The sequence below is a fragment of the Pleurodeles waltl genome, chromosome 1_1 (genome assembly GCF_031143425.1).
Source record: "Pleurodeles waltl isolate 20211129_DDA chromosome 1_1, aPleWal1.hap1.20221129, whole genome shotgun sequence".
Taxonomy (NCBI): Eukaryota; Metazoa; Chordata; class Amphibia; order Caudata; family Salamandridae; genus Pleurodeles; species Pleurodeles waltl.
In genome coordinates this window covers 140840157-140852430 of record NC_090436.1, presented here as the reverse complement: position 1 = coordinate 140852430, position 12274 = coordinate 140840157, and the positions used below count along the sequence as shown (strand labels likewise).

Sequence of the window (12274 nt, the reverse complement as noted above, 5' to 3'; positions counted from 1 at the left end):
GTGGGGTGGATTGGATTGGGGTGGATTAGACTGAACTGGAGTGGGGTGGAATGGACTGCATTGGAGTGGGATGGGGTGGATTGGGGAAGGGTGTGTTGGATTGGAGTGGGGTGGATTGCGTTGAGGTGGAGTGGAGGGTGGTAGGGTGGATGGATTTGAGTGGAGTGGACTGAACTGGAATGGGTGGGGGGGACTGGAGTGGGGAAGGCTGGATGGATTGGACTGGAGTGGGGTGGAGTGGCGTGGGGCGGGCTGGAGGGGGTGGATTGGGGTGGGTTGGATCAGGTAGATTGGATTGGAGTGAACTGGACTGCAGTGGGCTGGGCTGGGCTGGAGTTGGATGGACTGGAGTGAGTTGGATTGGATTGAGTGAGGTGGATTAGGGTGGAGTGGAATGAACTGAGTGTGGTGGACTGGATAGGGTTGGGGTGGATTGTATTTGGGCGGGGTGGGGTGGGGTGGGGTGGATTGGAGTGAAGTAGATTGTAGTATATTGGCCTGGAGTGGGGTGGACTGGATTGGAGTGGGGTGGATTGATTGGAGATGGGGGGACTGGATTGAAGTGGGTTACATTAAGGTGGTTTGGAGTGGGGTGGATTGGACTGGAGTAGGGTGGATTAATGTGAACTGGAGTGGATTAAAGATGACTGAATTGGAGTGGGATAAACGGGTGGTGTGGGTGGACTGGAGCGAAGTGGTTTGGGTAGCAGTGGACTTGACTGGAGTGAGGTGGATTGGCTTGGATTGGAGTGGGTCCGTTCGGATTGGAGTAGGATGAGTTGGATTGGAGTGGGGTTGGACAGAATTGGAGTGTGGTGGATTGTGGTGAAGTGGAATGAGGTGAATTGGGATGGATTGGCTAGGGGTGAGATGAGGTGGATTGGATTGGCATGGGGCAGATTGATATGGATTGGAGTGGATTGTTTGGGATTGGGGACAGGTTGGCCTGGGGCAGGTTGTTTTGGATTAAAATGGGTTAGATTGGAGTGGGGCAGATTGAAATAGATTGGAGCATGGCAGGTTGTTTTAGATTGAAGTGAGGGAGATTGGAGTGTGGCATATTGTTTTGGATTGGAGTGGGACAGATTGTTTTGAACTGGAGTGGGAGCAGACTGGAGTTGGGCAGATTTGTTGGATTGTGGTGGGGCTGAATGTATTAGGGTGTATTGGAGGGGGTGTATTGGGGTGCAGTGGATTGTAGTGGGGTTGATTGGGTTGGTGTGGGGTTGGATTGGAGCGTGGTGAATTGAGATGGAGTGGGGGTATTGGTTTGGATTTGAGTGGTGCAGTTTTTTGGGATTGGAGTGGTGCAGATTGGAGTGGGGAGGATTGGAGTGGAACAGATTGTTTTGGATTAAAGTGGGGCAGGTTGGAGTGAGGTGGACTGGAGTGGAGCAGATTGTTTTGGATTTGGGTGGAACAGAGTGTTTTGGATTAGAGTGCAGCAGATTGCAGTGGGGCTGATTGTTTTGTACTGGGGCAGACTGAAGTGGGACATTGTTTTGACTTGGAGTGAGGCAGATTGGAGTGGGACACATTGTTTTGGATTAGATTGGGGCAAATTGGAGTGGGGCTGATAAGATTGGAGTGGGGCGAATTGGGGGTGCACTGCATAATTGCGTGTTCAATCATCATTTCAGATTACATGTAATAAAGAGATAATGTTGCTTTGCAATATTTCAAACAAGATAATTTTCAGTGCGCCCACAAGCAAAAACAAAAGAAAACATGAGTGGAAAGTGATAAAAGACGACTTGGGGAAAAAAACAAAGCTAGCAATAAAAAATAAAAATTTGGGGTGGATTGGGGTAGGGTGTGTTGGATTTGAGTGGGGTGGATTGCGTTGAGGTGGAGTGGAGGGTGGTAGGGTGGATGGATTTGAGTGGAGTGGACTGAACTGGAATGGGTGGGTGGACTGGAGTGGGGAAGGCTGGATGGATTGGACTGGAGCGCGGTGGACTGCAGTGGAATGGGGTGGACTGGAGTGGGGTGGAGTGGCGTGGGGCGGGCTGGAGGGGGTGGATTGGGGTGGGTTGGATCAGGTAGATTGGATTGGAGTGAACTGGACTGCAGTGGGCTGGGCTGGAGTTGGATGGACTGGAGTGAGTTGGATTGGATTGAGTGGGGTGGATTAGGGTGGAGTGGAATGAACTGAGTGTGGTGGACTGGATAGGGTTGGGGTGGATTGTATTTGGGCGGTGTGGATTGGGGTGGGGTGGGGTGGATTGGAGTGAAGTAGATTGTAGTATATTGGCCTGGAGTGGGGTGGACTGGATTGGAGTGGGGTGGATTGATTGGAGATGGGGGGACTGGATTGAAGTGGGTTACATTAAGGTGGTTTGGAGTGGGGTGGATTGGACTGGAGTAGGGTGGATTAATGTGGACTGGAGTGGATTAAAGATGACTGAATTGGAGTGGGATAAACGGGTGGTGTGGGTGGACTGGAGCGAGGTGGTTTGGGTAGCAGTGGACTTGACTGGAGTGAGGTGGATTGGCTTGGATTGGAGTGGGTCCGTTCGGATTGGAGTAGAATGAGTTGGATTGGAGTGGGGTTTGACAGATTGGAATGGGGTTGAGTGGGGTGGATCGGACTAGAGTGGATTGGGGAGGAGTGGAGTGGATTTGATTTGGGTGACGTGTATTGGACTGGAATGAGGTAGATTGGATTTGGGTGGATTAGGGTGGATTGGTGTGGGGTGGACAGAATTGGAGTGTGGTGGATTGTGGTGAAGTGGAATGAGGTGAATTGGGATGGATTGGCTAGGGGTGAGATGAGGTGGATTGGATTGGCATGGGTCAGATTGATATGGATTGGAGTGGATTGTTTGGGATTGGGGACAGGTTGGCCTGGGGCAGGTTGTTTTGGATTAAAATGGGTTAGATTGGAGTGGGGCAGATTGAAATAGATTGGAGCATGGCAGGTTGTTTTAGATTGAAGTGAGGGAGACTGGAGTGTGGCATATTGTTTTGGATTGGAGTGGGACAGATTGTTTTGAACTGGGGTGGGGGCAGACTGGAGTTGGGCAGATTTGTTGGATTGTGGAGGGGCTGATTGTATTAGGGTGTATTGGAGGGGGTGTATTGGGGTGCAGTGGATTGTAGTGGGGTTGATTGGGTTGGTGTGGGGTTGGATTGGAGCGTGGTGAATTGGGATGGAGTGGGGGTATTGGTTTGGATTTGAGTGGTGCAGTTTTTTGGGATTGGAGTGGTGCAGATTGGAGTGGGGAGGATTGCAGTGGAACAGATTTTTTTGGATTAAAATGGGGCAGGTTGGAGTGAGGTGGACTAGAGTGGAGCAGATTGTTTTGGATTTGGGTGGAACAGAGTGTTTTGGATTAGAGTGCAGCAGATTGCAGTGGGGCTGATTGTTTTGTACTGGGGCAGACTGAAGTGGGACATTGTTTTGACTTGGAGTGAGGCAGATTGGAGTGGGACACATTGTTTTGTATTAGAGTGGGGCAAATTGGAGTGGGGCTGATAAGATTGAAGTGGGGCGAATTGGGGGTGCACTGCATAATTGAGTGTTCAATCATCATTTCAGACTACATGTAATAAAGAGATAATGTTGCTTTGCAATATTTCAAACAAGATAATTTTCAGTGCGCCCACAAGCAAAAACAAAAGAAAACATGAGTGGAAAGTGATAAAAGACGACTTGGGGAAAAAAACAGAAAGCTAGCAATAAAAAATAAAATTTTACAATTTTGTTTGTCCTGCAGGACATATTTTTGCCAGTCACAAGCCTTCTGTTTGCAGGGCACTAGAAGTTAAAAAGAACAAAATAGTACCTCAATCATGTCGAGAACACCGGACGGGCACTGATTAAGTTGAATTAATCAGTGCTTGGTCCCAGGTCCACAGAGAGAAACGGAAATGATGCCAGGCCAGCAGTGACAGACGCATTACTGGGCTGTAACGAAAAGTGTCATGCAAGCCAACAAATGGTGAGTGACAGGCGGGCTCCAAGCCCTTTACTGTACACAACCGAGTCTTGCAAGCGAGATGCTTGCGCTAGAGCATGCACTCACATGCTCAACTCTAAAAATTAGTGCCTGAAAAAGAGAGCAAAGTAAGGACACAGTATTGCATCCTTTCTCCAGGGAAGAAACTAACACAAGAAGAAGGGAAGCCCATACACACTAATGAATAAGTAGCAAGCAGATTAGAGTGACAATGAAGCCAACCAATTGTAAGCAACAGGCGGGCTCTAGGCCCGCTGTGAACTAACAATACGTCTCGCAACGGACAGGAGAGAAAGACTGTGAGGACTGAATTATCCTGTGCTATGAAGCATGAAAAGGGTGGAGTCTTGAAACTGAACCAACATCAGAAGGGAGACTTTTGAGCAAGGTGGTTGAGTTGTATGCTGTGCCATTGAATGCTAGTGTGAGATGGCATCTTAAGAGCAAAGTGGCCTCTTTAAAATGACAAGGTAATTAGATCTATTCGGAGCTTGAAAGTGCCCATAATATTGGCTGTCAAAGTGGGCAATCTCATTCAGCTGTAGATTTGGTAGACAAAGGGTCCTGCCATTTGGAGTTTACCATAGTGGATTCCAACGGTCTTGGGTGGAAGAGAGAGTAGTAGTACCTATAGAACAACCACTAATAACTTCACTGACTAGAGTTTCAAGGAAGGTTCTGCATCTAGGACTACACTTAGGATTTTGGCTTCGAATTGTGGTAAGAATTTCACAAACAGAATTGCAGATGGGCAAATCCAAGAGGGACGGGTCTGCCTATTTGGTTAACTGACTAAATCTCCATTTTGGTGGAGATCAATTAGAGCCATCTGCAGGTCAATCAGTTTTGGACTCCTTTCTGAATTGCCCCTTAGAGGGTTAAAAGAAGGTGAGAAGTTGGACACAAGCAGATTAAATGAATGGAGTGATTGTTGGAGGAGCACACAGCTGCACACTGTTCGATTAGAGAGGAAACTAGGTCAATGCAGATGTTACAATACTGAAGATAAAGGAGAACCCTGAGTTACCCAACAAGTATGCAAGACCAATTAAGAAACCCTTACTGATACTCAGGCAAAAACTAAGATCAAAAGATTTCTACTGAACTGCCAGTAGCAATAAATGCTTCCCACTTTGCAGATTCATTAAGGAGGATCAGCATCTGGAATACCCGTAATCAAAAATCTAATAGTGTGAGATGTGCACTTTCAGCTCCAATTTTAGGTAGAACCTTGACTGGAAGAAGCACGATTCTGACTTGAGCCAAGGTGAACTGCTAATGTCCCATAAAACAACTATTCACATTTTATTACGGGCCATTATTTAGTGGGGTCCATACCCTGGGGGACAACTAGATAAGTAAGTAAGGTACTTTGTAGGCTCCATAAAGAAGGATGAAAGGGTAAGGACAAGTAGAGAGACAGTTAAGTAATCAGGAGGTGGCTTAAGAAAAAACATAAGTTCAAGGGCCTCGAGGAAAGCTAATGATTGTGTTGCTAGGTGAACATTTTTAGGGAGGTTCCAAGTTCTAGGAATAAGGCATGAAAAGACCGTTTCGATGGTCCTGGTCTTTTTGTGATGAGGGATTTACAGCATGAGATTTATCTTACTTATGGTGTTTCTCGCTCCTTCCGTAAAGATGAACATTTCTTTAAGGGAAGATGGGCATCCAAGTAATAACTTCTCTATGTTACACAGTAGATCATGAAAGTCACTTGAGCTTCAAGATGTAGGCACTGGATTGAATTCAGTGTGGAAATGTATTTCCACATTTAACTAGGGTGACAGCAAACTGAAGAAATGTATTTAAAGGGCCAAGTTAGATATTTGGCAGGCCTTCTAAGGAATGCATGCTCTCTCCAGGGGTTTGTGATAGTATCATTGCCTAACCAAATGGCCTGAAGTCCCTTTCTGAGGCTGGTGTTTTTAGTTTTTCACTGTCAGTAGTACGCTTTGCTGCAAGAGACATACCACTTCGTTTCTTGTAAGTTTTGTAAACATTTGTTCATCAGCCTTGGCTTTGATAATGCGTTCATTTGTAAGTTAAAGGCTGAAATGACACATACAATGTCAAAAGGATGGACATGATGAGATTACAACAAGGGATGACTAGGGCACAGCAACTCGAACGTAGCGAGATCAGGTCCTCACACGTTTCATGGTCTAGTGCAGGCTTCTGGTTTGTGCCTGCCTCATCAACGAGTTATCCTGATACCTGTTTTTTTCCAGTCAAAAAGACTGCTTTGTGCTATTTACACAAGGCCTGAAGGTGAGTGTCTTCCTACTTCGGGGTTTGTCTACATATACTTTTGGCTTTCTTCATTGTCAGAGTGGATTTGACACATGCAGGGCAATTTTTTGACTAATGGCATTTCCCTGGTGTGGCTAGTTTAGACAAATATTAAGGACTGATATACTCATAGTATGCAAATGAGAAGAAGATTCTGTCTTGGGACTTGAAATAATCTTCCAGCTCTGAGGATTCAGAAGGATGCAATCAGCTCTAAGTGCCTGTTTTGAAAACATACAATGACTCCTGACTTGGGTAAGGGCTTGATAGGTAGGATCGCAAATAAGATCAAATAAAATTGTTTTATTATCCAACTGAATGATGTGAAGGTTCTCCCTAAACCCTATAAATGATGTAAAAGTAAATAATAATTCAGCACAGGGCATTGAGATTGGATTAGGTGTAAAACAAGCATATGATCTGTAGAGTTGTCAAGGTGATACCTTAAAAACACGTGGTAGGATTCAAAAAAAGATACAGAGCCAGGCAGAGGTCTACCAAAAGAGGATGCCAATATAGTTGTCATTTCACCTGATGTTATTTATAAGTGTTCAGCAGTATCTTTGGTCGGAGTGATGTGGTCCGATGCTCCAAGTGGAGAGAGGGAGGAAAGAAGAGGTGGAGATGATTTAGGCTCAGAGTAACAAAATTCGAAAAGGAGGTTGTGTTGCTCTTGGCGAGGTATGTTACTGATGGAGGGACATTCACCTTGGCTGCAAGAGTCAAATATGCAATAGGATTTGAGAATTGGTGGGTCTCATAAAGGGTGGACATGAGTAAAAGCAGGGGCAAGGACTTTCAACGGGTGGCACTGATCTAGGAATCTTCTCAGAGCCACATTCAATGGAAAAGCAAAGAATAATGTTTAAAGTAAGGAGAATTCCTCCCACATATAAAGGCGAGCTCACCTGACCCACATCCTGCCTAGTACCACATATTTGTTATAGGTTTTTCAGTAACGAAGCTAGACTTTGATTATCTTCCCCCTTGCACGACAATGACATAAGTTTAAGGCATTTGACAGGGCATCCTTTTTGCCCCATCTTCTGGTGGATGAAGTCCAAGAAAAGCTTCCTGGATTGTCTGCTCCCCTAGGCCACAGCCACAGAGTTGAGGTCATCTAACAGGAAATCCTGCTTGACCTGGCTACAGGTGGATGGAGTCCAAAAGCTGCTTCCTGCATGGTCTGCCTCAACATATGTGAGCCAGAGAAACAAGGGCACTCGCCTGGACTACCGACAGGCTCTTTGTAGAGGTTATGCATTACATTCTGGGAGATGAAGTTACCACACTTATCTCAATTGTTGACAACCTAGTGTGTGCATCCACCTTAGCACGGGGGACAATGTCCGAAAGTGGCCTCCTTTAAAAATCTGATAGACTGGAACCTAAAGTGGTCTATCAAGAGGCTTATTTAACTGGAAACTCAAGGTTTAAGACTACCAGTGAAGGGGGTGGGAGGTGAATTGGCTTCTACATAGAAGCTATAAAAACAAACTCAGGCTTTCTTGTCGGCCATTACTTAAGTAGTGTCAAAATGAGTTCACAGAATTTCTCATTTTAGCCCGTTTCTCTTTTCTCTGCTTGATTACTGTACTTTTCCTGATCGATGTTTTTACCTTACATATCATTTCATTTATCATGTCACTTACTCGCGGGGAGTGATTGTTTTAAATGTATAAATAAAATAGGTGGATAAACATATTCTGTAAACAAAAAGGTCACAACACCTCTGAATAAGTCAAATACTTTGTGGGATCTATTTGTAAAGATTGGGGGAAAATGGGAAGACTATTAGGGCTTATAGTTTCAGATCAAACCCCAAAGTCTTGTGCTCTTTAGTCAGTATGCGTATTTTTACTAATATATTTACATTTCAAAATATATTGTGAAACCTGTTTCTTAAACTGGTTTATGTTCATTTTGAGAAATACTGTTAGGTCTTATTTATTTAAAAAAAAAGTTAAATCTTGTTAATGAATGCTTTTAATAACATACACTGCTAATATGAATTGTAATTGATTTACTTTTTAGATGTAAATATTACGGACAAGGCCGGAAGCGTGCATTAACAGAAACAAGCAGTTGAACTTGAAAGATCCTTGCCAAAACCCTACAACCTACAAAACTTTAACAAATCTTGTAATTATAATTGCATCAAAAAGTGGAGACAGGGAAGAGAGGTTTGCTTTGGCACAAAAATAAACTCAACGGTCCAAATGTGAACTATTAATCACAACTCCACATCACTCTTCATAATCTAGTAAAATAGCTCTGTGGAGTAATAGAGTTGCTAATGAGTTTTGCATCCAGGCTGCCAGGACCAGATAGTATTGTATCCTTCAGCAGTGGAAAAAATGAGTAGAATTTGGTTTGTGATAACACCAACATTTGTTAATTATGTTTAATGCATCTGGAACCTGACAGCTAATTGAAGTAAGCGTTATATGAATGTAAGGTACATCATGTACTGTGTGATGTACTGTATGAGACAACAAAATATACAAGCTACAATAGGGATGGGAAATAGGAAATAAATGATAAGGGCTAAAACTAAACCAAGTGTATGGATGGACGATGGCTAGGTGCCAAAGGGGAGACAATAAAGGGACCATCTGCTGTGAACCATGTCGTATTTCTTCAGTGGCCATTACAGGACTGGCTACCCCCAACTAAAACAATAGCTGCTGCAGTATCTTCTAGCACTCGAAGTCAATGCAGACATCCCATCCAGAGGCACTCTCGCCAAAAGGTATTCAATAGGGTTTCGGCAGCACTTAACCCTCTTTTTCCCGTGACACCAGCGAAATCTCACACCTACACAGCTGGTAAGTTCAGGAACTAAATATGTTTTCTTCCAAAATTTTAAGGTGTTATAAAGCAAGTTTAACTCATGACCGTAAAAAATACCATGAGGATACAAGATGGGAAAGTCAAGTTGAAGTCCTGGGGCCATCAAGGCCAAAAATGCAACTTGCCTCCAACGTCCCCCCACCTTAATTTTCAAAAGAACAGTTAGTAACATGACGGGGTTGTCTTTTAATCCCTCAGTGTTTCAAGGCGTCCTGATGCTATAACGTAATGATGGGGGCAGGAGCTGCACCTTAAAATGGCGTCTGACAGGCAGCTCTGGCCTGGGCACGAAACAAAAAAACTTAACGCGTTCCACGATTCCAAGATGGTAGCGACACCTCACAGACAAGAAAAAAACCTATACGTGCCAAACGAAACATGGAAGTCATTAGGCATCTGTAACTTCCAGCATTTAAAAGTTTTACGTGAACGCGGCTAAACAGCAGTAAAAAAAAAAGTCACATTTTCCCCTCCCTACAACGTCGCCCTCCTCGTCCACCTGAGAGTACATCAAATGCCTTCCAAGCTGAGCTCTGCCAAAAAGTACAGCGCCTCTGAGTCTCTCCTTGAAGTTCAGGCCTTAATTAGTGAGTTGAGAGCATTTTTTCTGTAAATTACACTGCACCGCCTCGGGAGATAACAGGGACTTATGAGAGAGCAGAGAGGGCGCCGGGGCTGGTGGGGGCGGCAAGGGGAGGCCGGGAGAAGGGAGGCGCAACAAGCGGGCCAGAAAGCGCATCTTCCTTTCAGACAGCCGGCACCCAGACACGAGGCACTTAGACTGTCGGGCCTGCAGTTCACAGTCTCTGCTGGGCCCTAATGAGATAGCAGCCTTCCTCAGAAAGATAGTAATAGCCCAAGACGAACGGGCCAAAACTGTATTTTTTGTGAGGAAGAAACTGGATGGAATCAGGGCCTGCTTTGGCTTGACACACCCACATTTACTTTTCCATTAAACAATTGTGCTTCTGTCGTCCGAGGAAATTTTTGGTCGGATTCCGTTCTATATATACCAAATTGCCATATTGCTTTTGCAGTGGTTTACGCCACCTGAGAATGAACTCTGGGTAGTATTGTTTTATGTAATGCAACAAAGGTTTATGTAACTGAGATAGAAAACACAGATTCCCAACAGCAGGTCTAGGGTGGGGGTAACTTGCATAAATTGCATAATTGCGTAATTACGCAAGTTTGCAGCAAAATTAAGCGGGATGATGTGTTATGGAGGAACATAACTTTAATTTAGCAAAGTGTTCGTAGCACACAATGCATCGTCGCGTCCAAAACGAAGCAGAGAATGCATTTTGCGCTAAGAAAAATAACGATAAATGCAACAGAACAACAGCCGCTCATGCTATGTTCCTGTGCTCGAGTGCCCTTGAGTGGGTATTCGTTTCTCATATTACTCCAAATTACACAAACGGCAGAATTTTCGATAGTTTTATGCCACAAGAGTCGTGTGAAATTATTCTGATTACTCCAGTTTATTAAAATTAAGCCCAGGCCTAAGCAGGACTCCCTGTCTGTCACCCCTACATCACTGGTTCCCAACCTGTGGTCCGGGGACCCCTGGTGGTCCACAAGCCTCCTCAGAGGGTCCACAACTGCTTAGAAAGTTAAATAATATTAACAGATTCGGTCCCCAGCTTTCAGTAATGACTCAGTAGTGGGTCCCCAGACTTCAATAATGATTTAGTGGGGGTCCCCGGGTTCCAGTAATGATAAAGTGGGGGCCTACAGAAGTCAAAAGGTTGGTAACCACTTCTCTACATGGTTCAGGGGCTAAGTTGGCAACTTTGGCTCCAGGGGCACAGTGTTCTAAATTTGGGTCCAGAATTCGAGCACAGTGTTTTATTCTGGATAAAAATCATTTAATCTTTTTGTATCTAAGCTCTCCTACCTACTCAAAATCAGGAGTGGTCAGAAACAAGATAAATTCATGCATTAACTGCTTTGCAAATAACCAAACGTTTACTGAGACTGCAAGGGTATAGTTAGTTCATCAACCTTAAATATGTTAGCAACAGACTCATATAGGTCATTTTTAGTCGCCATACTGTTATTAGCTACTGATATGTAATACTGAGGTTGTCTTTCCCAATTATATCACTTAAAATGCCACCATTAAAAATGGTCTATATTTTAACTTCAGTGAGAGGGCAAAGCAGGGACTTGACATGGACTGTGGAGGTGTTTATCTGCCTGTGTTTGGTTGGGTTTGGAGGAACAGGTGCCAATGGATACATTGACCGCATACTAACAGGCGTTAATAGTATTAATTAACCTTCCCCTTATATTGCACGCAGGTCATTTAACAGTAGTTAACACCATCAAGCAGAACGCAATAATGCGTTAATGTTATCATTTCACCACATCACTCACATGTATTTATCAATAATAGAAGCATTATTATCATTACTCTCCTTGTTAACGTTATGATGCCAAACATACACAGAGTAAACGCTCCTGAGTCCACGCCAAAAGGACCCAGAAACTGCATCCAACTTCAAGCACACAAATGCAAGTGTTTTTAGGGTCTAGCGTGCAAGCGTTCTGGCCTGTTGTAATCTCTCTGTGGGCTTTTAGTCATGCCCACTCTTGCTATTCGTTGTTTGTTGTGCTTGTTTTAAATGCTTTATTTTTATTGGTGCATTTTGTGAAATGTCACTCATTTCTGTGCTGAGTTCCCTCCAAGGCAATTTCACTAAGTGAACATTTTTGTTGGCCATCACACTACGTCATGCTTCCTCCTGTTAACATTGTGTGATGGCCCCTCCTCTGGTTTCGGTTTGCCTTTCATCCAAGCTGGGATCCTTTCTAGACATTCACGCAGGGAGCCCATAACTCTCACGCTTATGGCGGCAGTGGCACTTTGAAGTGACTTGCTTATGTCAACTGTTTTACTTTTCATTTTCAATTTATGTGGTAAGAAAAGTCCAGTTAGGAATTTACAATGCTAGTAGTTCTAACTCGAGACCCATTGCACTGCAAATGCTTGTTTAGAATTGTCAGCATAGTATAGGACTGCTGCACAGAGCGACAAATGAAACATAGGTCTCCTATACAAGTCAAGTGGGAGGGCCGTCAAGCTTATTTTAACTCCACCAAGCAAACAGTTTTTCCAAATTGCTCACACCACACTGGGTTCAAGAAGCAAAAAGATACTCCAC

At 44.2% G+C, this 12274-nt stretch overlaps 1 protein-coding gene across 5 annotated transcripts in view; it reads right to left on the bottom strand.

The window, feature by feature from the left end:
- The window catches only part of CTIF (cap binding complex dependent translation initiation factor), a 758204-nt gene that overhangs the window by 72287 nt on the left and 673643 nt on the right, over positions 1-12274 (bottom strand). The window lies entirely within an intron of this gene.